The 24,239-nt window shown below is 31.6% G+C and overlaps 1 protein-coding gene across 3 annotated transcripts in view; it reads left to right on the top strand.

Moving 5' to 3' along the window:
* Positions 1-24,239, top strand: part of LOC129947560 (trichohyalin) — a 172,999-nt gene that overhangs the window by 77,941 nt on the left and 70,819 nt on the right. Inside the window, exon 1 of one of the 3 annotated variants that reach the window (XM_056058169.1) lies at positions 2,739-2,755. The exons of the other annotated variants lie outside the window; for them this stretch is intronic. The gene's annotated coding sequence lies outside the window, so the exon portion shown is untranslated. Of the gene's footprint in view, positions 1-2,738; positions 2,756-24,239 lie in introns of those variants that run through there. 3 annotated transcript variants of the gene reach the window in all.

The following is a 24,239-nucleotide window of genomic DNA, read 5'->3' as shown; positions in this document are numbered from 1 at the left end:
GAAAAAATAAAATATGCAAAATTTCTCACTGCTCTGCGTGCTTCTAGAAAATAAGAAAAACTGAAAATATAAGCAGAAAAGCCACTGTTTCTTTTTCATATTTCTTCCTCTAATATTACGAAATTATTTTGAATTATACAAGAATAAGAGAAGAATAAAAATGAAAATACAACATGAAATGCAAATTCTATCTGATATAGCAGCTATCACTTCAATGTGGCCTGACACAAAGACAGATATATTCTACCACCACAGCCACCACCACCAGGTGGCGCTATCAAGGCACAAAACACCGCCTGGTGCTCATTATTTATCAATTCAGTTTTCACTTGTGTTGTTTTTGTTGTAAATAGTCGTATAAATGTACACATAAATAATAATATGAGAAGCCTATATTTTTTGAAATTCTGGAAAAGGATTTGTTCTTTTTCTTCTTCTTTATCTACTGACACTGGTACGAGGGTTGCCATGTTCTCAAATAGTTTGATAATCCAATTTAAAAATATTTGAAGCCTAATATAAGATCCGAAAAATTAGCCCAAATAATAGCCCAAATTAAAAAAATATATTCTGTTTATATCATTTATTCGTGCGGAGAAAAATATCCTCCGAGAGTAGATTTGGGCTACTTGTAGCCCAATTATTGATGTGCCACTTTAATCCAATTATTACTGACCTAATTATTGCTCAGTTACAATTGGGCTACTTATATCACTTCATTTATAGTACTCATAGCCCACTTGTTTTCGGACTACTTATAGCAAATTTGTTTTTGAGCTACTTCAGGGAAACTTAATTTTGGGCTACTTGTAGCTCAAATATTATTATTTAATTTAAAGCCCAATTAATTTTGATCTATGTACGAGTATAATTTAGATCAATCATTATTGGGCTAATTATGTCGAAGTATTTTTGAGCTACTTAAGTCCAATTTATTTTTGGGCTACTTTTATCCCACTTCCTTTTGGGCTACTTATAGCCTATTATTGAGCTGTCAAACTGTCATATTTTTTTCGACAATTTTCGAAAAGTAAAAGTAGCCCAATTTCCTATAAATAGCCCACTCTGGCAAGCCCGACTCTCACTGGAACTGGTACTTATTTATTCATTCACTCTCGAGGAATCACTTTCCATTCGCTAATCCTTTTTGGTTCTTATTATTTTTTTTCTTGCTTAATTCAATGGGAAACCCAGAGAAGCTACTTTAGTTAATGGAACTTTATGGTGAATAAGTAACACCACTTCAAATGCGCTCTCACTATTATGTAGGTAGATTTATCTATATATGCATGTGATTGGCAGGGAAAGGTATATAGAGTAGTTCATCATGAGAACCTCAAGCTAAAGCATTGTGGGCAATGCTATCCATAAACTATGGCATGCAACATGAAGAAGGACCTACTTTTATATAACTAACACCATATCTGGGATCTGGCACTCAATAGTGGTTATGGAAGAAGAAGTTGGATTGAGCTATAATGTGGTTTTGCTTAGAGGTTCTCAATTGGTTTGGAGATTTGGATTCTATTGAAATACGTTGAAATATACGAAGTAGTCAGCAGGTTGTTTTAAAAAGTACCTAGATGTGTAGATGTGTATATGGAAGAATAAATCTTATGGAAATCCAGGTTGGTCGGTTTAAGAATTTAATTTTATAGAAAAAAAGTGATGTCCTTGACATTATATTAAGAGTAGGACTGGTGGTAACGCTTTGCTTATGCATTTATTTAAATTTAAAAAAAATCATTAAATGAGGTACGTTTATTCTTATAGGAGGTAATTTATTTTAATTTTTGTTCTATTTCGTTACGTCAATCTATTTTGTACGATGACTTTCCTACTTTACGTCACAAAACAGACGTCTACCTATAGCTGAAATTGTATTCCAATCTCTTAAACTTATAAGCCTTAACTGTTCTCCCAAAACTGGTGACGATTTTGAAAATATATTATACGAGTTATTGTTAAGGACTAAGCATTTTTCTAGTAACCAAAACAGTGCATCTGAACACACCGAAAAATTGACAGTTCCTTAAAATAAATAGTAAACAGATCTTAAAGAAAACTTAGAAAGCAGACCTTAATGTGCGAATCAGATCTATAAATTTAAAAATGTAAAATTTTGAAGTTCGTAGTATTTAAATTTTTTATTAAACTGCTTTGTCAAGACTTGATCTTCAGCGACGTTCAAAAATTATACAATTACAAAATATGTTTCTTATATAATTAGCCCATAATCAAAGTGTTCTGAATAGCTTTGATATACCAAAGACACAGTCTGAACAGTAGGAAAAAAAGGGGGGGGGATTAGAAAAGCATTGTAGGTGCACATCAGTTTTGAATTCTTAAATTTTGCAATGCCTGGGAAAGACAGAGCATGGTAAGACATTCCACATTCGTGTAGTACGGCTAAAGAACGAATTTTTGTACATAATAGTACTTTCAAAGTGGGCTCAAGTGCGAATAATTTTTAAAGGTGCTTCTATTTCGGTATACATATGTACATTTTTAAGGGGCGATTCCAGTTGACTATTTAACTAGAGCATAGTTCGTTAAATACTAATATTTATCTAAATATACTTCTTTTATTAAGAAATACATATTTTATTTATTCCATATACACAAATAAAGTTTTATCCTATATTTACTTATTTTAATTTTCTTTTTCTTCCAGGTAATTTTTACTTAAAAAGCAAAACTCAACCCAGAAATTTTATTTTGAATTCCGTTTAATATTTGAACATGGAATTCTAAGGTAATTTGATATGTAATATATTTAAAATACACAAGTATTTTTTTTGGTTAAATAAATCAGAGCTTAGTTTAGACTTTTAAATTTGGTTTGAAATTTTTTAAATTACTAAATTTTAAAATATAACTATCATATAATACTTAAGGTGGCGCTACAGTCCTGTGTGAACTAGGGCCTCAACTATCAGAAATGTAACAGCATTTCAAAAGAGCCTAAAACTTTGTTGAAAAATTCCATTACATACTTTCAAATCTTTAAAAAAATGAGAAATCCACTGTAATAATGTTTTAAATTATGATATTTCGCTAAACGGTAAAACCCGCTTAAGAGAAAAAACAAAATGTCATAGTGTTTCCTTCAACTAGGTGAGGTTTTCACCTCAATCCCAAATGAGCGGAAATGTTACTTGAGCAATTAGAACAAGAATTAAAATAAATTTCACTTGACTCAAAGTGCAAGTAAAAAAAAAATGTTGCATGACCAGAAATTACGGCAAAAAATACTGCAAAGTCAAAAAAGTAGTACAAATTTCTGGTCATTTTTAAAAAATTAGCGCAACACTACTTTATCGTTGGTTCCTACGTTCGTTTCCGAATGACACTCCTTTTGTAAGCTCGATGGTCAATTTGTCAATTTGCTTGCAGCACAGTTTGCTGTTAATTCGATTCTGCCAACGAGTGACATGACTCCTCCTGTACTTGAAAGCGCAAACTATTCCATGCGTCGAATCTTCTTTCGCACTCGTACAGTTGCTAGAGTACTAAAAGATCTTTACATTCTAAATCCGCTAGCCCAGATAGGATCCCCGATATTGTTCTGAAGTGTTGTTCTTCAACGCTCTCTATTCGTCTGGTCTCTTTACGAGTGGATGGAATACTGGTGAATCCTCCATCCTCTCTAGCTATCGTCAAATCGCACTAATGTCCCTTCTTTCCAAAGGCATGGAAACGCTGATCAATTTTCAGCTTAAGAAATATCTTTGAGAACAGAAGCTTCTTAATGACCGGCAGTATGGCTTTCGTTGCAAAAGGTCCACTGGTGATCTCATGGTTTATTAAACAGTGGAACAAATCCTTATATCGATTTTGAGAAAGTCGAAGGCATTTGATAGAGTTTGGCATCAAGCTCTCTTACTGAAAATGGTGCTTTTGGTATTGATAAATCTCTTCTTCGTTGGGTTAGAAATTACCTTTCGAATCGTTCAATTCAAGTATTATTGGACGAGTTTAAATCTGATATCCACAAAATAAACGCTGGTGTACCCCAGGGCTCCGTCTTGTCTTCTAATCTCTTCCTTATATTCACAAATGATCTTTTGTCTGAAACCCCCTATTCACTACATTGTTTCGCCGATGACAGTACCCTCTGCTTCTCATATCCGTTTTTAGATTCTCATCCTTGTTCTTCGGATGTGTACTACGGCAACGTATGATGACCTCATCAAATTCTGATCTTGACAGCATTAATCAATGGGGATTCAAAAACCGTGTAGAATTTAATGCGTCGAAAACTCAATGCTGTCTACTGGCACAAAAGCGTAACCCTCCCAAAATGGCACTATCCATGGGTGGTACTTGCATCAAAAAGATTGAACAACTATCAGTCTTATTTATGTGCATCATAAACCACTTGTTGTGGAGTGATCACATATTTGACATGGCCAAAAATGCTGCTAAGTGTTGAGGCTTTCCGCGACGATGCAAGAAGTTTTTTACACCTTCTGATCTGGCTATAATTTACAAATGTTTTATTCGTCCTAACCTCGAGTATAATGGCTGAATCACAAACACGTTCAGCTTTGGCTTTACGATAGGCCTGCTTTGAGGTTCCTTTGAATGACTTTTCTATTATTTCATCCCTTCGAAGAGCAAATATTTTGTTTGTGAACATTTTTTTACAGCTGTTGAGCTCTCAGACAAAGAAAATGTTCAGATAATTGAACTAGGGCTTCCGTTTGGAGTCACATTACGTTACCTTACGTTCTTTTCCTTACGTTTGTCAAAAGAAACGTGAGGTCGCAGCTCCATTGCGATAGCATGCATTGAATTCCTATGGTTGAACTCGTAAACGTCAGGCGAAGCCGAAGCTGAAGCGTGTGTGTGTTCCAGCCATAACTCTCATATTCAGACTGGAGCCCCAATAACGTACCTTAGTCTTCTGGATAGAATCGAAAAAAGAACTTATAAATTAATGGGAGATCGTTCTCTTTTCCATTCCTGTCATTGTTGTAATGTAATAATTGTACAGCTAGGAATGCCCATCAGTTTACCGTTGAGTCCAATTTCTGATGTACTGTTAAGTACAGAGATTCTTTCTTTAGCCGCACTACGTGAATGTGGAATGTTTTATCAAACTCAATATTTCCTACTCGTTATAATTTGCAGGCATTCAAAACCAATGTGCATCGGTTTCCCCTTTCAAATTATATCTTCCTTTCCCAATTTCTCGCACTGTGTTTAATTATAATAAGGGTATTGATAACCCCTTAAGTAAGCTCAGAATTGAAGCTTAAAATAGTATAATGTATGTATGTCTTGAAGTAGCCCAAAAATTACAAATTAAAACGGTATGTTTTTGATGCAAAACAAAATGCAAAGAACTGAACACAATTAGCAATCTTTTTGGTTTGTTCCATTCCCTTAAAAAGTCTGGGATGCGATCCATACTGATATTTTGTCAATCGTGCCTGTGTGTTAATTTTACTTAAAGTTAAATAAATATTAATACCAACATTATCTGAATGTTATTATCTATATAAAATATAATTTATTTGATATCTTAGCTAGTTCTTGAGATATTATGGCTGACGAATAGATATCTTCTTAAAAGCCTTTTTATTAAGGCCTTGAAGTTCTTAAAAAACAATAATGACAATAAGCTAAACTGTGAGCTTGAATAAATAGCATGCTGTAAGACAACCAATAACATAATACAATGCTTTCTAACAACAAAATGTCAGTGTCAAAAGTATAGAAATAGAAGAAAACTTCTAGATATTCTAAATGCCATCAATCCAATCCAATACCCAGTACAAATCTTTCGCAATTTAATGCGACATATAATTTATTATAAATCAACGACATTTATTACTTCAATTAATTCACTAAACATGTTTTGACAACCTCATATTAATATGAAGTTCTAAGAATAGACAACCTAATACCGATTTATTTTTAGCTAAAGAAGATAGTGTAACTTAACTTTGTCGCGTGAATGTAATTAAATATTACGTGCAAAGATAATTAGTTTTTGAAACTTCTGAAATATAGAATTTATTTTTGTTTTAATCACAAAACATGGTAATTTTCTATCCACGTGTCTTAACTCACAAGTAGTTAATTTTTGCCAAAGAATTATACCCAAATAAAAAGACTCAAAACGCAACTCCGATGGGCGATGTAATTACGATGCCTTTAATTTTATTCAAAGACAAGAACATAATACAAACAATCATCAAAATTGGCCAATTCTCCTACTTAAAGTATTATCATTTTAAGTGTTGTTTGTCTAACACCTAAGGCGTCCCATTACTCAATCTGTAATTTTCTTCTTTGAATAATTTTAAGGAAAATTTATAAACGGAGAAAAGGAACACAGTGTTTTTTGGACTTCAAATGCTGTCCATAATAAGCGACGACGAGCAAACTCAAGACTCAAACAACGACAGAGAACGTCCGAACATAATTTACAATGTAAACATTTGTTTATGAGTTACACATTTTTTCAACATCACAAGCCCCCTCCGCGCCGCCTTTCCCTTGGCACTAAACTCAATTTAATTAGAATCGAACCCGAGGGCTCCCTGTCAAGAATATGAAGTAGGATACTCTACGAACGTACCCATGGCAAATGTGCAAAATTTTAAATAGACTTAAGAATAATATAAACAAATTAAAGTCGACGAAAATTCCCATTTCAACAGTCGAGTCGGTTTTTAAGCTTCGAAGTCAAAGAGTCCGAAGAATCGAAGAAAATAAAAAAAAAACATTAGATAAACAAAATGGGTGTGTTTTGAAATCGATGCCATATTTTCACTCAACGCTTCATTTATTTGTCTGTAGGCGAAAATAAACCACAGTAGACGACAGGTCTGTGAAATTTGTGAGTTTTTGTTTATCGAGTGCGAATGCGAACAAATGTTTAGAAGATGCGAATAAATTCCTTGGAAATTTGGAGGTAGATCATTTTTTGAAATAAATTTAAAAATACAATATTTTATTGTTCCTCTGATGATGATGATTTTATTTTTTTATTTCTAATTTATTTGAAGCATTTCAACCCTTAGTGTGTGATGAAAATAAATTAATTATAAATTTGCAACATTTTTTTAAATTTAATCGCTAAAATGAAAGGAAAAAGAAAAGTGATTTTATATCGAATTGACAATCATGTGGGTGTTTTAATGGATTAAAAACATTAAAAGAGATAAATAAAATATTAAAAGGATTTTATCATACAAATATAATTAATTTTTTCAACACACTTTCCGTTTTATAGAGCTAATGAGGTTTCTATTTAGTGTGTTAATTATGGTTAATAATATTAAAAATTAAGTCATGACTCGAAATATTTTTGTATGATTCAAATACAGTAGAAGTCACTTATTTGAAATATTTTTTGTTTTAATTTCCGAGTATATGTTGACTAATAACCTTTTAACCAAATAATACCGAAGCACGGAACATGCTTGTTTAAAAATAGTACATATAATTTAGCGTTTTAAAATTTATCTGGAAATAAGTTTACCTTAAAAATTTAAATGCCATTTCATCTCTCCAAAAAAACTTAATTTAAGTTTGTTTTCAAAAACCGTTGCAGTTTTTTGAAGTTTGTTTTTGAAAACCTTTGCAGACCTATTACGAAAACGAATCAATGGGAAATAGATTTGGAAGATCTAATAGTTAAAAGCTCTCGAAAGGTGATGCTATTAACTTAATATGATTTTATTAAATCTACAAAGTGTGTGAAATTGAAGCTTAATAACAAAAAAGCTAATTTCTAAGGTGTAGCGAGTTACTTGGTGCATATTCAGTTGCGGGGAGTATTTTTGTTCTATGGATTTATTACATTTTAATGACTTTTTTATTGATAACCTAAAATTGGCAATTATGATATTTATGTTCCCAAAGTTGAAATTAAAGCAAATTTCAAGCCTCTTTTGTACAATAAAAAGCTTTAGCAGTAAAAAAAACAAGGTTTATAAATGTTTACGGATCGAGAAAAATAAAGATGAACCACATAATATTTAAATTCAATTGGAATTGCAATTCGATATTTTTACCAATTTTTTATTTTAAAATGATATTTTATCTTTTGAATCTAACCTACAAAAAAAGTAATTCCCAGGTGTATAAATTACCTTGGTTCAACATTTTCAAATTTATCAAGTATTTGCGATTCCTTTGCACACTATTTTAAATCTAGTTACGCTTATTCGAATGTAAGTTCAGCATGGACAGTCTTTTGAATGTAAAGCAGATATTGGAATTAAATATTTCCAAAATTGAAAATGGTCGCTTGAGTTTAAATAATTATAATAAACCAGGTCCAGACGAAATTCCACCTATTGTTCTTCAAAAATGAATCTGAATGAAGCTAAATCGCATTTCCTAATTTTTAATAGCTCTTTAAAAAACGTCGAACTGCTTTCAGCATGGAAGAAACGATTTTTAAACCCTATTCACAAATCAGGGTCTTAACAATTGTCGTATATTCCAAAACTTTTCGAGAAAAAACGATTTTTCAAAAAAGAGTAAGTCACTCTATTTTAATGAAGAATTTAAAAACTTTGGTTTTCATTTTAAGTTTTTGAAATAGTTGGAATCCTATTTTAAGGGTCGAGTTTAATTTATTTACATTGACAAAGTTCATTTTTTTGGTTTTATTTGGTGTGCCCTAAGGTAGCCATCTTGGACCCCTTCTTTTTTAATTTTTATAAATGACTTACCTATTATTTTCCTCAATTCTAGTCAACTTATTTTCGTCGATGACTTAAAGTTTTTTTGTTGCATAAAATCTATTAATGACTGTCATCTCTTGCAAGACTATATTTCGAAATTATACCAATGGTGCACGAAAAACCAATTATTTGTAAATGTCACTAAATATCAATGTTTTTCATTTTGCCGACATTTTTCTGACATCATTTTTGACTACAAAATTGAGAATCAAGTTTTAGAAAGGGGGAAGAAATATCTTGGTGCAGTTTTTGACCCTAGACTTAACTTTCAAATTCCATGCTCGGTTTAATCAAACGCAATAGCATACACTTTAAAGACCCTTTTTTCTCTCAAATGGCTTTTTACACCGATGTAAGAAAAATCTTGGAATACTGTTGTGTAATCTGGAACCTTTTTTATAACATTCAATCTAAGAGAATTGAAATGGTCCAACAAAAGTTTAAAAGGTTCACGATTCAAAAATTTCGGTGGAACATCGAAACTCAATCATAGAAAACTAGTTGCCAACTTCTAGCTATTCAATCACTTGAAAATAGACGCAGTGATAATTTATCATATCATATCAAAAGCAATTTTTTGTTGACTTTAACAAATTTGTATACTCCATCGCGACAACTTCGAATACGTTGTTTGTTTCGAGAAGATGTACACAGAGCTCTTCACTTCCGAAATCAAAATAGTGGGTGGACCATATAATTTGCTCCTTATTGTCCTGCCATTTCAAGTTGGTTATTGGGGGATTGAAAAATATATGCGAAATCTGAACACGTTGCCACCAGGTACCTGTTTCATAAAAATTGACAGGTGACAATTCTACAAATGGTGTGACACTTGTCAGACAAATCTGTATTTCATAAAATAAGTCCCTTCGCGTATCTTTTTTAAACAGTCCAATTTTACGAAAAATTACGAAATTTAACTAAATCCTGTTCGCGTACTCAAAAATGTCGTACTTTTTCGTAAAAGAGAGCTCTCACGAGAGACTAACATATTTCCCTAACCTACGAATTTTAGCCCAAGAAATTTCTCTGGGTTGATTTGTGTAAAGTGTCAAATTTGGTAATACTTCAAATAAATTAAAATAATTGATCGCTAAAAATTCTTTTCCAAATAACAGCGACAAGATTGCAATTTTCAATTTAATAAAATTTTTTCCTAAACAAAATAAAATGGACCAGCATGATGTTGCTTGAAGTTCAGGTTGTCTTAATTTATCCATTTACAAAAAAAAATGAATTCCAAACATGAAATGAAACGATGATGATTCAAATTTATATTTTTTTGACAGTCAAATTGTGGGAAAATATTGTTGTTTTTCCGTTCGCTTACTTTTTGTAGTTTTGTGAGAGAATTTTTCCACCCCTCTTTAAAATATGTCGTTTTACGAATTTTAGTGCACCCACTACGCAAACGGACCTATTATATATTGATAGGTGACATTAGTGATTTGTCATGACAAAATTAAAATTTGACAGTTTGCAAAATCGTTTTTAATTATTAAAAAGTGAAGTGCATAAAACATAATAAAAATCGACAGTTTTAAAATAAATAATTTTATCAAAATAAGTGTTTTAAAAATGTTTCCTTACATTGTAGCCCAATTAACGATTCAAAATATTTTGTTATTCTTTATTTAAAATTTCGAGCGAATCGGCAATTGAGAATCGTCATCATATTCACTTTCACTAACACTTGGAAATATGTATTTAGGTCTTTTCACTGTCAACATTTGGCAGTTGCTGAGTTTCCTGTCACAATTGTCAATCAAATACTGACATTTTGTTTTCATTTCTTAAAAGAATTGTCAGTACAAATTTGTAGGAAATTTCTTGACAATTATGGAAAAATACTTGGCAGTTCATTGTCATGATAATTTCCTTATGAAACGAAAAAATGAAAAGTATGTATATTGTCCAATAGTTTCTGGAACAGATTTTGACAAGTGTCAAGTTGTAAATTTAAAAGTTTCACAATTGTCAATGTTTATGAAATAGGCACTAGAATTTCTGCAAATTACCATGACACATAAAATTCAAGATTAGATTCAAAAACTCTTTCAGATTATTTCAAACTTTCCTGGTGATTTTGTGGCCATTTACTAATGTTCTGCAGACTTTCCAATAATGCCTTCAAACTATATTTTGTAATTAGATTCTGTACTATTTTTTTTTAAAAAATGAATTCAAAGAAGTATCATAATTTCACTGTTTTTTAACATTTTTTAAAAATCATCAAAAGAATTTCCAATTTCGTTTACCATGAAAATCACAGAAGTGTCTGTAGAACTTACTTACCCGGAAAGCCTTCCATCAGTTGATGATTAAACATGTAATCCATTATAACATCATACATATACATAATTTAATTTTAGTGATTATACCTCAGTTACAAGAAAATGTATTATATCAAAAGCAAAGCAAACACATTTGTATATTATAGTTAATTGTCTGATTACTTAAATGTTCTCATCTAAACTAACCACTTATTCATGTGGTCTGTGCCATTAACCTTAGAAAGACAATGTACCCTACTTGCAGAGCATAAGGCAGAGAAAAAAAAGATTCACAAAAGTACAGAAGGTATGAAAATTTTGTAAAGCTTTTATCCAAGACTTGACTTATAAAATTTTAACTGATTTAAAATTAAAACAAAAAAGATTGGTTCTTTGTAAAGATATTTTTTTCACTTCAGTTCACTTACCCAACTTGTGTGGAAAAAGTGTCAACAAGATATGAAAACTAAAACTAAAGTAGTTCTAAAAATGTTCCCAGTTACAAGATTGATACATTTGATAAATTGAATTTATTGATATCAAGAAAATGTTAAATTTTTGAAAACAAGAACTTAAAACCTCTTTAGAACTGACTTAGAAAATTAGTTTTCAATACCCATAAGTTTAACCTAGAATTTAATTTCAAATATACTCGCAAGTGTAGAGATTCCTTTTCTTATCGCACTTTAGGAATGTTTAATGATTTACACAACCCTTTTTTAATTCTTATTTTGACATTCAAAACTTTAGGAATCATTTCTTTTTTGTCGGAACGTTCGCAAGGTGCTTAAAATTAAAACGTGTTGAGTGTAGTAATAACCCTCCAGTTTGTGCAAATCAGAAATTGAAAAGTCTTTAATTTTGTAGTGTTTTCGCTCTGTGTAGCCTGCTAACAGAATATAGATACTACATATTCGGAATTTATAATTTGCGATTGCAGAACGTCACAAACGATTTTCCCATTTTCCAATCAATATATGTTAGGTATAGTAACAATTTATAACATCTAATGTATCTCTATCTATAACTACGTGATGTGTTGTGCATTCTATGCGAACCACTTCCTGCCTCATTTATCCATTGTACTCGTATCGTCGTAGGTAAGGTAGTTCCAGATACCAGATACTATATCTAATTGTACACTCCTCCTGTTGCTTCTGATGATGATGCTTACGAGTATACATTTTTTTTTGGTGCACCACATAAAAGATACCAATCTGTGATGTACATTTCAGTAAACCACAGGCGCAGTCAGAGTCTAACTTAGAAACAACAACAGTCAACACCGCACCGCACAAATAGCGTATCAACCTCACACAGAAAAAGTAGAGGACAGAGGAGGCTCCCTTGCAGTGTACAATCGATACAAATATCTACCGAGTGAGGGTGATTTTTCAATTTTTGATTTGAATCTTGGAAGCCTTTATTATTATTCTATGACGGCTATAGGAAGACTTTGCGAAGACTGTGGCGACGACGACTGTGACGGACGAACGATAGCGGAAAATTCAGAAGCCTTTTGGGTGCATTTAGCTTCGTTATCTGAATCACAGATATCGCGTCTACTTCATAAGAGCGAATAAACGAGGTACCTAGTTATTTTTTCTTTATCGCTGACTCTGGTTCCATGACTTTTTGATGAGTAAGTGGGAGCGGGATTGGGGTACCTAGGGTAAGCAGCGTGAAATCTCAGTAAGACGAAAAACAGTGCGGATCCGTTGACTTCTCCTGGACTAAAGTACTGTTAATTGTGCTTAACCGCAAGAACTACGAGCATCAAGTTATCCAGTTGAAAAGAGTTCACCTCCTGCTGGAAAATTGTCTTAATTTATGGTCCTAAGATTGGCAAACTGACTCCGCGTGTAAACAACCAGTGAAGAAGGAGATCCCATAAGCTATATAAGCATTTAAGTGGATATTTTCAAGTTATAAGAAAAGTTCAATGGCATTATAAGATCTTACGTCAAGAATGGAATACTATACAAATATTTTTGAAATTTTATTTTGAGAAAAAACAAACACATGGTTATTATAAAAGTAGACTTTGGAGTACAATAATAAAGCGTGCCCTGTGTTTGTTTTTTTTTTATAGGTACATAGGCTACGTGATGGAGGGTACTTGAAAATGTTTGTGAAAGATATTTAAAAATATATTAATAATAATAATGATTAAGCTAGAAAAACATGAACGTGCAATGTGGGGGATATTTTGTTCATAGGCTGTAAATCACTTGTTCCATTCAAAACAGTGGAACAAAATTTGATAACATTTTGTAAGATTTTAAAGTCACTTCAAAAAGTTACTAATCTTAAAAGATGAGAGCTTATAATGCTAACTAAAACGGACAAAAAGTCAACAACATAAGTAGTTTTTTATATCCATATATCTTTTGAGTTACTAAAAACTGACATTTCAAACTTATAGGTTCGTTCTTCATATTTAGGTTTGTTTACTATGTCTTTTTTACCCGAACTGTAACTATTAAAGATAACTTTAACTTTAAAATTTTACTTTAATCCAGAAAATGACAACCATAACTTTAAGTTACTTGTTAAATTCATATGAATTTTATGATTCTGACATCACCAGATTTAAGTTTGTTCGCTTTTTTTTTGTTCATGAATTGCCACTGTAAAAGATTACTTTCCTTATTTTAAATAATTTACACACTACGTATCGCTTTTTTACACACTTTACTTTTAAACACAAAATGAACACTTTAACTTTTTGCAATGTTAAAAATTTATGATAACCCAGAGTTCCTGACATTTCAAATTATTAGGTGCGTTCGCGGGATTTTTGTTTGCTTGCGTTCCTTTTTCAAGAACTGTCATTGTTAAGACGTGTTCAGATACATGGTTTTTAATAAAAGTTGCTTTCCACTTTTAAAGTGTAGAAAATTACAAAAGTAAAATAAGTTTAAGTAACTTTTTTATGATGACATCTGTCAAACACAAATATAGGGTGTTCTTATAGAATAGTTATTTTTTAAAACAAATATCCTTTATTCCTTTATTCAAAGGGAGGTATAGCTTAATCAGAGGCTATTTTTTGTATATAACATACTTCATCCGAAGCTTAGACAGCATCTAATACCTTATGACATTTTAGTCAGCTACTGATATTAGAAGGTGACGTTTAAAATTTTGAATGATTTACACATGTCATTATCTCTAAACATTTTACTTAAATTTGACTTTTAGTTTCTGACACTTCAAATTAATAGCTTTGTTCGATTTTATTTTTCACGGACTGCCACTCTTAAGACCAGTTCAGATGCACCGTTTTTAATAAAAGACAAATTAAATCATGTGGCACTTAAAAATCATCTAATTATTTATGACATTTTAATTAGTTACTGATTTTAGAAGTTACCTTCTTGAATTTTAATGTCATTATCTGTAAACATTTTATTGAAGTTAAAACATATAAAAAAGTCTACTTTAACTTTTAGTTTCTGACATTTTAAATTAAAAGGTTTGTTCGCTTTCATTTTTCACGAACTGTCACTATTAAGACGTGTTTAGATGTAGATTTTTAAATAACTTGTAAATAGCTAAATGTTTAGAAGATTGCTAAAATCAAATGTTAAACCATAAAACCTTTTCAAAGACATCTGTCAATCATTAAGACTTGTTTAGATGTAGATAAAGGGTGTTTTTGTAAGAGTAATTTTTCCAAATATAAATCATATATCATTCTCAATTTGAAGCACGGATTTAGTCACATCAAATGTTAAACCCTCAATGAATGTCCTTTTTCCTTTTTTCAGTAAATCATAATAAAATAAAGGGTGTTTTTGTAAGAGTTACTTTGGGAAATATTAATCATATTCAATTCTTAATTTTAAGCACGAATTTCAGTGCTTGCCAAAAGTCACATCAATTCTTTAAGTTTACTATCAAAATATTTCCTTGGCATAAATAATGCTGATATATTTTAAACCATTAAAAAAGTGAAACACACTTCTCTTATTTTTTTTCTTTTTGGTAAAAATAAACCACGACCTACTTATCTAAAATGATAATTTATTACATTTTATAAACAGTCAAATAAATCAATAAAAATTCCTCGAAATGTTTTTGTTGTATAGAATTCATTGTACACGTGTACGTAGTACTGTGTTCATGTGTAGGGGGTATAAAGTGAGATAAAATTATTCGTATACGTCAACGAACTTACCAAAAATTGTGACAGTAAGAGTCTTTGAATTTTCATTCAATTCTATTTTAAAATTTGCGAGATAAGATATTCGCTGAGTGAGTGGCATCGTCATTGAGCGGTTTATTTCAAAAGGTAATGCGACTTGAAGTGCAAAGCTTTTAACACCCAACTCTTAGTTGTCACCGTTCAAAATACTAACACTTTAAACGTGCTACTTTCTGTTGCTTTTGTTTTCTTCTTTGTAATTTGCAATGCATCAAACATAATAGTGTGAAAGCTGAAAAATTATGCAAATCACTAGCCATGAAGGCTTAAAAATTAATGACCCTTTAAAAGGTGTTCAAAATTAGTACTTAAAAGTCTTGTTTTTGAATAATGTTTAATTAACTGAAAGACTATAGGTCGTTAAAAATGTTTATAGTGAACTTTAAAATTCAATAAATTAAATATTTGATTAACTTGTCAGAAGAAATGACATTTGACATGTTGACATAAGAGTTTGTTGACCGTCCATCATTTCACATTTGGCAAGTTTTTATTTCTAAGAATTCACAAGATTTCTTCTGTCACTTTGAGAGAAATCGGTGAGGGTAAAATACTAACAGAACTTTCATCTAGATGTCAAATATGATTATTTTGTTGCTTGAGAGATAAGAAAGAAATTAATCGGACACATTTTATTTATAATTCTCTTTCGGAAATTTAAAAAAGAAAGTTCAGAATGGATTTAGATTTAAATCTCATAAGAAGATAAAGAATTAAAATAAAATTTAGATTGCAATACTTAAATTGGAGCCTTTAAAAAAGTTCTTAATAGTTTTTTAAGAAAAGATAAGGCAGCTCTCCTTAGGTTTCAACTTGTAATCTTTTATTTGTGTGGACAAAAAAAATGGGGAATAGGAACGTAAGAAAATTGATTCCAATATTTAAATAAAACCTACATTTACTAGTCCACAAGTTTCCTGTACATTTCTGTAATTTAAAGTAATTTTTTGTAGAATTTTTCATTCCGATTGAAAGTTATTGTACTCAGTCCTAATTTTCAAATTGAAAATTTTGACATTTGTCAACATTTTAAGTCGAACAGTAAGTTAATACATTATATGCTGATAAACAGTATTATTATCAAATCAAAGCCGGACGATTTTACTGCCAAAAGAACAGTCGGTAGATGCACACCACAGGGTGGTGTTCTTGTTCCAATACTTTGGAACTTAGTAGAACTAATGACAATTCAAAAGAAAGGAGAGGTTTAGAGTGATTTTGGTATCTGGAAAATATCTTAACACACTGAAACCACATTTGACAACACTAAAAGACAAGCTTTATTTCACTAACTTATAAAACTAATTTTACTAAGTAAAATAATTGGAATTGTGAAATTACTATATTGGGAAACGTTTGCAGTAAACTGGGATAAAACCAGTATCTCTGATTTTTTCCGTAAAAGGAAAGGTGTTAAGCAAGGTTACGCGTTATTTGCCCTCCTATTTGTTTTATTTTCCAACGGTAGAAGAGCGGACAGAAAAATAGTATTTTAATGATGCAGAAATAAAAATAACAAACCTATTTAGATAAAAAAAAGCTAGTTACAATGCTTTAAACGTGACTTGGTCTAACTTCGTAAAAAATAAATATGTTCCTCAATCAATTAAGTCTGAAGTAAATGACGAAGCAGCTCGATCAATAATGTATTATACCGTCGGTCGTAGGTGTGCACAGAATAAAAAGACTGAAAACAGGTTTGAAAGCCCCAAAACTTCTTTGTCAATAGATGTTTCAACTTGCCTAAAAAGACAAAAGTAGCACATATTGAAACTGATCCGCAGAAGCATTTTCCAAAGAGTCAAAGACTCCCTCGTATTCTCGCTTTAGTAGTATTTCAAAAATATTTATTAAGCTAAGGAGTTTCCAGGCCTGTTCCAAGAAACAAGAATTAATTTTACCCCTGGACAACTACGACCACTAAATCAATTCCAAGATGAATGACACTCATGCCCTCCCCATATAGACAGTGTAAAGCCCCCTCTTAGTAGTATAATAACAATATTGACCACTCCACTATTTTGAACTCCGAAACTGTTAAACAGTCGATTCTCCTAATTGGGGACATTTCAGGAAAGAGCAAAGCTAACGAACTTGCAAAAAATCCTTTAACTACTGTTGATCTTTGGCTACTTGTAAATTTATGCTTAAGCATGATACCATAAAGAAAACAAACCACATATGGACTACTTCCATAATTTGTCTGTCAACTAAACTAATTTAGCCAATGCTTTATGCTAAGCGTTCAAAGCAAATCATTTCTGTTGAAAATTTGCACAAGACACTGCTTATTATTAGACAAGATTTTCAACTTGCAGCTCCTGCTAATAATGTTTTCAGAAGATGAAGAATCCATTTAGAAGACTTCTACTACAACGATACAACTGATCTGAGAAATACAATAGTTTAGTGTCTCAAACGCTGCAAAGCTAGCACCAATTGTTTTGAACGAACAAGGTAGACCTTTAAATCCTTGTAATATCACAACGGTCCAACTATTGATCCCAGTGAGTTGACTTTTCCTGTCAGAAGACACCTTAACCTGACTTAACCTAAGGTCCCTAGATTCTAGAAAGTACGTCAGTATTTCCGGGAAAGTTCATTCGTCGTTCATATCTCAAGAACCCACAGAGACATGGACTTTAAATAGAGTTAAAAATAATTGAAAAATTTGGTCAAACTCATTAATAATCTCGAATAATCAATTGACTGCTTTCTCACAATCAAAAATGTAACCCTACCGAATACGCCAAATCTAATTACTCGTTTTTTAAGGTCCGCAATAAATCGACAAATAACAGCTAATCTTCAATTTTAATAGTGTACTTTTTAGATCTCCTAATATAATAATTGACATATTGTTAAGAAAAAAGGTTAATTTAATGACCACTGAAGGCCAGCATTTTCAATCAACTTCACAGAACTTAAAAATGAATAACACAGGAAGCTTAGAGTAAAGGAACAGATCTAATACAAGAATTTATAACAGTCAAATGTCAAATACTCGACATTTTTCTCAGATTGAACAGAGAGATCTGTTTGTTTTTGACAGATTCCTAAGAAAACTGCACAATTTTAAATTTCAAGGAGATTTTTTGATATCCCTTAAAACTATACTAATTCTATAATGTAAGTCCATAAGTTTATTAGTTTTTCGATAAAAAAAGTTCTCAAGCAAATGTTTGCGAAATATTTTTTCCTACAAGATGAAATCTAAAGCTTATATCAACTTGAACTACAAAACTTACCTATAAATTCTTGTTAACTTAACTTAGCTTTTCAAAAGAGTAAACAAACATTAGGTACCTAATTTCAGTCAAAGAATTCTTCTTAAAAAAACAAAAATCCGACAAAGTAAGTAAAGTATATACTAATTTTCCAAAGTAGCTAAGGTACCTTATACCTCGATTAACGTCAATGGCAAAAGTCATTAGTTAAAGTTATACCTATTCAAAAAAGATATCTAGACTAAACTATAGTTTAAAGCGTTATTTTTTCTCTTGTAGCTTGTGGGCAAAAATACCTTAACTAAACTTTAAAATAAGAAAAACTGCAAAGTATATAAAAGAGATATATTTTTCTATTCAAAAGTTGAAAGGCAGGGAGCTATAAACTCCCTCTAAGCTGAAATTATATAAAAACAAAAATTTGCTATAATGAAAAGCACCTGTTCCTTGCAAAAAGGATAAAAATGAGGAAATTCAAAACAAAATCAACACAAAAATATAGTAAAATGCTTAAAAATACTCAAAACCTTTCATATCATCGAGAGAAAGTGAAATGTTCCGCATCAGCGTAAAACTTTTCATTTGGTTCTTGGCTTTAAAAAATTACTACAGAGATTACACAAATTAATTTCGTACTCAAATAACATTTAAGCAACCAATTTTATTTCAACGATGAAGTCGAAAATTTGACCTGAAAACTTGTACAAACAAAAATAAATAAAAAGAACCTTGTTTCAAGGGCTTCACCGAGTTTCCTATCCTACTACTTACTATAGCCCCATGTCCCATCGTCATGGTCCATTCGACCAACGACGTTGTTGGGAGGGTGGAAGCGACAGCTGAGGAAACGTTTATATTTCCCTAGAGAGTAGGTGCAGGCAAATTCAGTAGCAGAGCAGCTTAAAACTGAGGGTCTGTATACATCGACCTACCTATAGTTTATAGTGTAGTCCTTTTTCAGTGACGCTTTACAGAACTTGGTTTATATTTTTTTAAATATTTTATTCTTTATTCATGATGATCCAGAAAAGGAATGCTTCTATGGTGATATGGCGAACATAAAACTCATACAACAACGAACGTTTATCCGCGTCGCATGGTATCTCGAGCGTGGAATTCAAAATGATCCCATCCCTTCTCATTCCAACTCCATTCCACTCCACTCCTCCCCAGAGTTTCGTGTTGCAGTCGTTACTTTATTTGAGAAAAAAAACATCGTTTGGATAGCCACATTAATTTATTAAATTGTGAATGGAAAAGATGCTGCTCTAGCACGTCCACCGAATCCGAATCACGGTCCGGTTTCACGGTCGGATTAAAAGTTATTTCTCTTCATACGAGTATGGCACTTTGTGGCAGAGTAGGGTTGCCATGCCTTGAACTACCTCAATTCACACAAGATTAAAAATACTTGTAGCCTAAAAGTGGATTCAAAATAGTAGCCCAAATGATGGCTCAAAAATAGCCCAATTTCAGTACAAACAAATCAGGTAGTTTTTATTGGAATTTGTAAAAAAATGTAGTTTTATATAATTTATTTTTTAGAAGAAAGATTAGATTTGGGCTACTTTTGGCGCAATTAATATTGAGCTACTTATATTCGAATTATTGTATTGCTACTTATAGCCCAGTTTTTATTATTAAACTTAAAGCCTTCTTCATTTAAGAACATCATACTAAATTTACCGTTGACTGTAATGGAGAAAAATAGCTCAATTTACGATAAATATCCCTAAGTGGCAAATTACTATTTGGCTACTTGTAGCCCAGTTATTACATCGATACTTATAGCTCAAAAATTGTTGGGCTATTAATAGCCCAATTATAACTCCGGTCTCATGCTAATATTTTTGTCACCAATTTTTAACCATAAACATATTTGCTATAATTAGCTCAATCCGCCAAGCCAATCCAAGGAAAAATGTCGTCAAAAATTAGATTTGGTCTACTTATAACCAAATTACTATTGAGCTACGTATAGCCTAAGAAATATTGAGCTACTTATGGCCCCATTATTACTGCAATATTTATAGCTCAATTATTTGTTTTTACTTATACTTTTATGTCTGCAGTTATGGACACAAATAGCCCATTTTCAATAAGTAGCCCAATTTGGCATGTCTGCTTGTTGTTTATCATTTATAGGTGCGAAGAAAAATATAGCCAAGCACTAGATTTAGATTTAGAATAACAAACTACGGGTATTAATGGGGTTCTTATTGTCTACTTAATTTTGGGCTACTTGTGTCTCAGTTTTGATTGGGCTACTTATAGTCCAATTTATCTTAGGGGGGCTAATAGCTCAATTATTATTGGACTTAATATCAATATATCTGTCATCAATCGTAAAGAAACATAGCCCAAGTTCTTACTGATAAATAGCCTGTAAGCCTGAAGGTATTATTGGGTATCAATATTGAGCTACTTATAGCCCAGTTATTAATGCTCAATTTTTATTTTGCTTCAACTTTAGCTTTTATATTATTGTGCTGTTATACTAAATTAATTTAGGAAACCAAATTCCTCAGTTTCTCAGAAATAGGCCACTTTGGCAAGCCTGCTTGGTCTTTACTGTAAAGTGTACACTGTTGAACACGGAACATGGAAGCACTGTTTTGGTGGTGTTCTGTGTACATATGACATGTAGAATTCCGCATGTATCATATTTTTGTTTTCATTTTTTTTTGCTTGATGGTCGTGTTCATATAATGGAGCTTTTCATATTCTTGTGTGATTCGTGAATTATGTAGATCTGGGGTTTGCTTTTTCAAAAACTTTCCAAATTGATTTTTACTGCGCTGCAGTGGTGATTTTTCCTTTTTCTTGTTGTCCTCTTCTAAAACTGGATTAGCAGATTTTGACATTTTAGGTTTGTGGAACTAAATTACAAAAAAAAAAAAAGAATCTGACACTTTATGGTTAGAGGGATTGACGTCATACACTTTGTCGGAAGATGCACTATAAAAGCTCTCTAATTGAATAATATTGCAAAACAAGTCTTTGTTACATGTTAACTATTTACAAGGTTTATTCTCTGTGTGTTAACTTTATATCATTTTTACAATCTTTTATTTGAATCTTTTTGTAGTTAAAATTAAATTTAATTGTTCTGCTTTTCTTCCAATCTTCCAACCGTAAAACTTTACCTGCATAGCATGAAAATAAATTATAAAATCAAAGAGTAAACATTTCTAAAGTTTCACATTCATAAAATTGCAACAAAATAAGGCCTTGAAGACAATATTCAAACAAATATAAAAATCAAACAGAGCCAAGTGTGGTACCGTTTATGTACCCGACCTATGTCATTCCGTGCTGCGCTGCAATGCCGACGGGTGATGATAACTCTTAAGGCATATTTATCGTCTGTTTATGATGTCATGTTGTGTGTAAATGATGTAGGTAAACCTACATATAGATGTCTCTGATGGCGGACAAACATCAATTTTCTGTGTCAGTTGCATTTAAATGCATTGAAGTTTTGCCGACTGATTGGCCTGGTCTGGCCGGATGGACGGATGGATGGGGGCAGTTTTATGGATGTACTCATTTGTACTACCTAGACGTAATATTTGCGTAGCTTGAGGGCGTATAAAGTGTGCTTTATATCTCAATAGGTCAGTGTATCTATCTGCCTTAGATAGTAATTTTCGTCGTCGTTCGTTTGACGTTGCGTCCGTCGTTGAGGATGCATTCCCAGGGTGAGCCGGTATGCAGTGCGTGTGGTGGACGACCGACGACGTTGAATTGATTAGGCACAAAGGAATGTTGGCAAAGCGGATTCAATCCAGATGTGCTGTGCCGGTGATATAAATGAGATAAACTGCATTGCATACCGAAAATGTATGCCAACATCCGTCAAGTCAAGTCATCAAATTGAAGAGATGCGTTCGCTCCATGGGTGATCCAGATAACTTAGGGAGCATTTATTCTTTCTATCTTTTTTTTTGTTTGATAACTAAATTCGAAGCGAATGATTTACGTTTTTATTTTTGAAGAACGTCATGCCAAGGAAATTGAATTTTCTCACCGTGAAACGAACGACGTGACGTACGAAATTAGTAAAAATTGAAGCACAGCAGCAGCGTTTTTCATGTTTCAATTGTAAAAGATAGAAAATGAGACAGTTTGATGGATTTTTTCCCGTTTACGAGAATATTTAAGTACAAGGTGAAAATTGTTAAATGAAATAGTTTTCCCTTCAAACTCAAGTTCTTTGGCTCGTACTCGTAATGTAAGTCTTCATTATTTTGAATTTTATAAAATGACGGAATGAGTTGTTGGAAATGTATGCTAAATACAAATTAGGGAAAAGTACTTTTCTATAAAGAAAGGAAGAAAGAAAAATTAATTTACTAAAAGGTTTACTGTTGTTTGCGTTGTTTACTGTAAAAGAAAGAAAATGATATTGAGTAGTTGATAAATTAATTAAAAATTAGACAACTACAAAATTCTAATTCTAATCAAAATTCGGTTTGAGCGGTGCCAATGCTTGTATTATTCAGTACGCACTTTTGTCCTCAAACTTATCTTTAGTTTGATTTTTAAAATTATGTATCGTTTTTTGCGTTGAAAAACTAAAAATTGAATAAACCGTCGTGAACAACAACTTCTCAAAAACGGTTAAAATAAATTTAAATTGAAAAATTGAATATGTAATCAAAAGTCGTGAACAGATGTAAATTTGGTTGCTTATTTCCCAAAATTTTTCATTTTAGCTTAAAAAAACCAAATAGATCTTATTGATTCTAAAGCCTTTGTATAAGTGTACTTTTGCATAACACATTTTCGGCTCTCGACTCTATCAGTTTCCTCTGAGTCTGGTCTCTGAAGCTTCAAATAATTGTCGTTCAAGGAATTTCAAGTAATATATAATCAAAATAGTAATTGGTGTTTGAACTTTTATTTTTCCAAAAAAAATTCAGGACGTTAAAACAATTTTGGGTTTAATTTGTTTGAAAAATGCAGATAATACATTTTTTTCTCAATTGTTACCAAAATTTAACAACATTACTTTCATAAAATATGAAATAAGTTGGAAGACAATGGCTCACAATTTTAAAGGATTTTGTAAACTGTTAAAGCTGTTTTTAGAAAATTACTAAACTTAAAAGATGATTTAGCTGTAATTTTAAACGATTTTAACATCTTAATATTTATTTAACATTTTGCTTAAGTTTAAGTTACAAAATTGCTACTTTGACTTCTCGCAATTTGCTAAATCTATATGACATCTGTCACTAAATAAATAAATAAATTTCGTGCCAATTTAATTTGAAAGAGTTGAATTGTTAGTTTTTTTTTTTAGTTCGTGAACTAAGAAAATGTTTTCAGAAGACAAATGTTTTGAAATTTTGGAAGACACGGCTTTTTACAGATGATGGAGAATTTTACTCTAGGTATAAGTTTGACAAGGTTGGGTTTATTGTTAAGTAAGCTTTCTAATAGACCACGAGATTGTCGTATAAGTTCTGGATGAAGTGATACAGTCTTCAGTTGGGTATTTCAATTAAAAGGTCCGTTTAACTTTTTTGTCTTGTTTATTTTAATGAATTGTTACTGTTCAGAAAGCTTTGGATACCCATTGTTGCAATAAAAGGGAATTCGCAATTTTATAGTTAAAAAAAAATGAAAAGAAAGGTTTACAATTTTGGATTAGCTAGTAAGAAAATTTCTACTTAGTAAAATGATTTGTCCACAACAATATGTTGTTTAAAAACTTTGAACCAATGTGTTTCTTTAACGTAAAGATAGAAAATTTGGAAAAACCAAAATCATTTTTCAATCAATTTATGGAATTATTTGAAAAAAGAGGCTG

Source organism: Eupeodes corollae, chromosome 2 (assembly GCF_945859685.1).
Source record: "Eupeodes corollae chromosome 2, idEupCoro1.1, whole genome shotgun sequence".
Classification (NCBI taxonomy): domain Eukaryota; kingdom Metazoa; phylum Arthropoda; class Insecta; order Diptera; family Syrphidae; genus Eupeodes; species Eupeodes corollae.
Note: the sequence above shows the minus strand (reverse complement) of the source record. Positions and strands in the feature narration are given on the sequence as shown.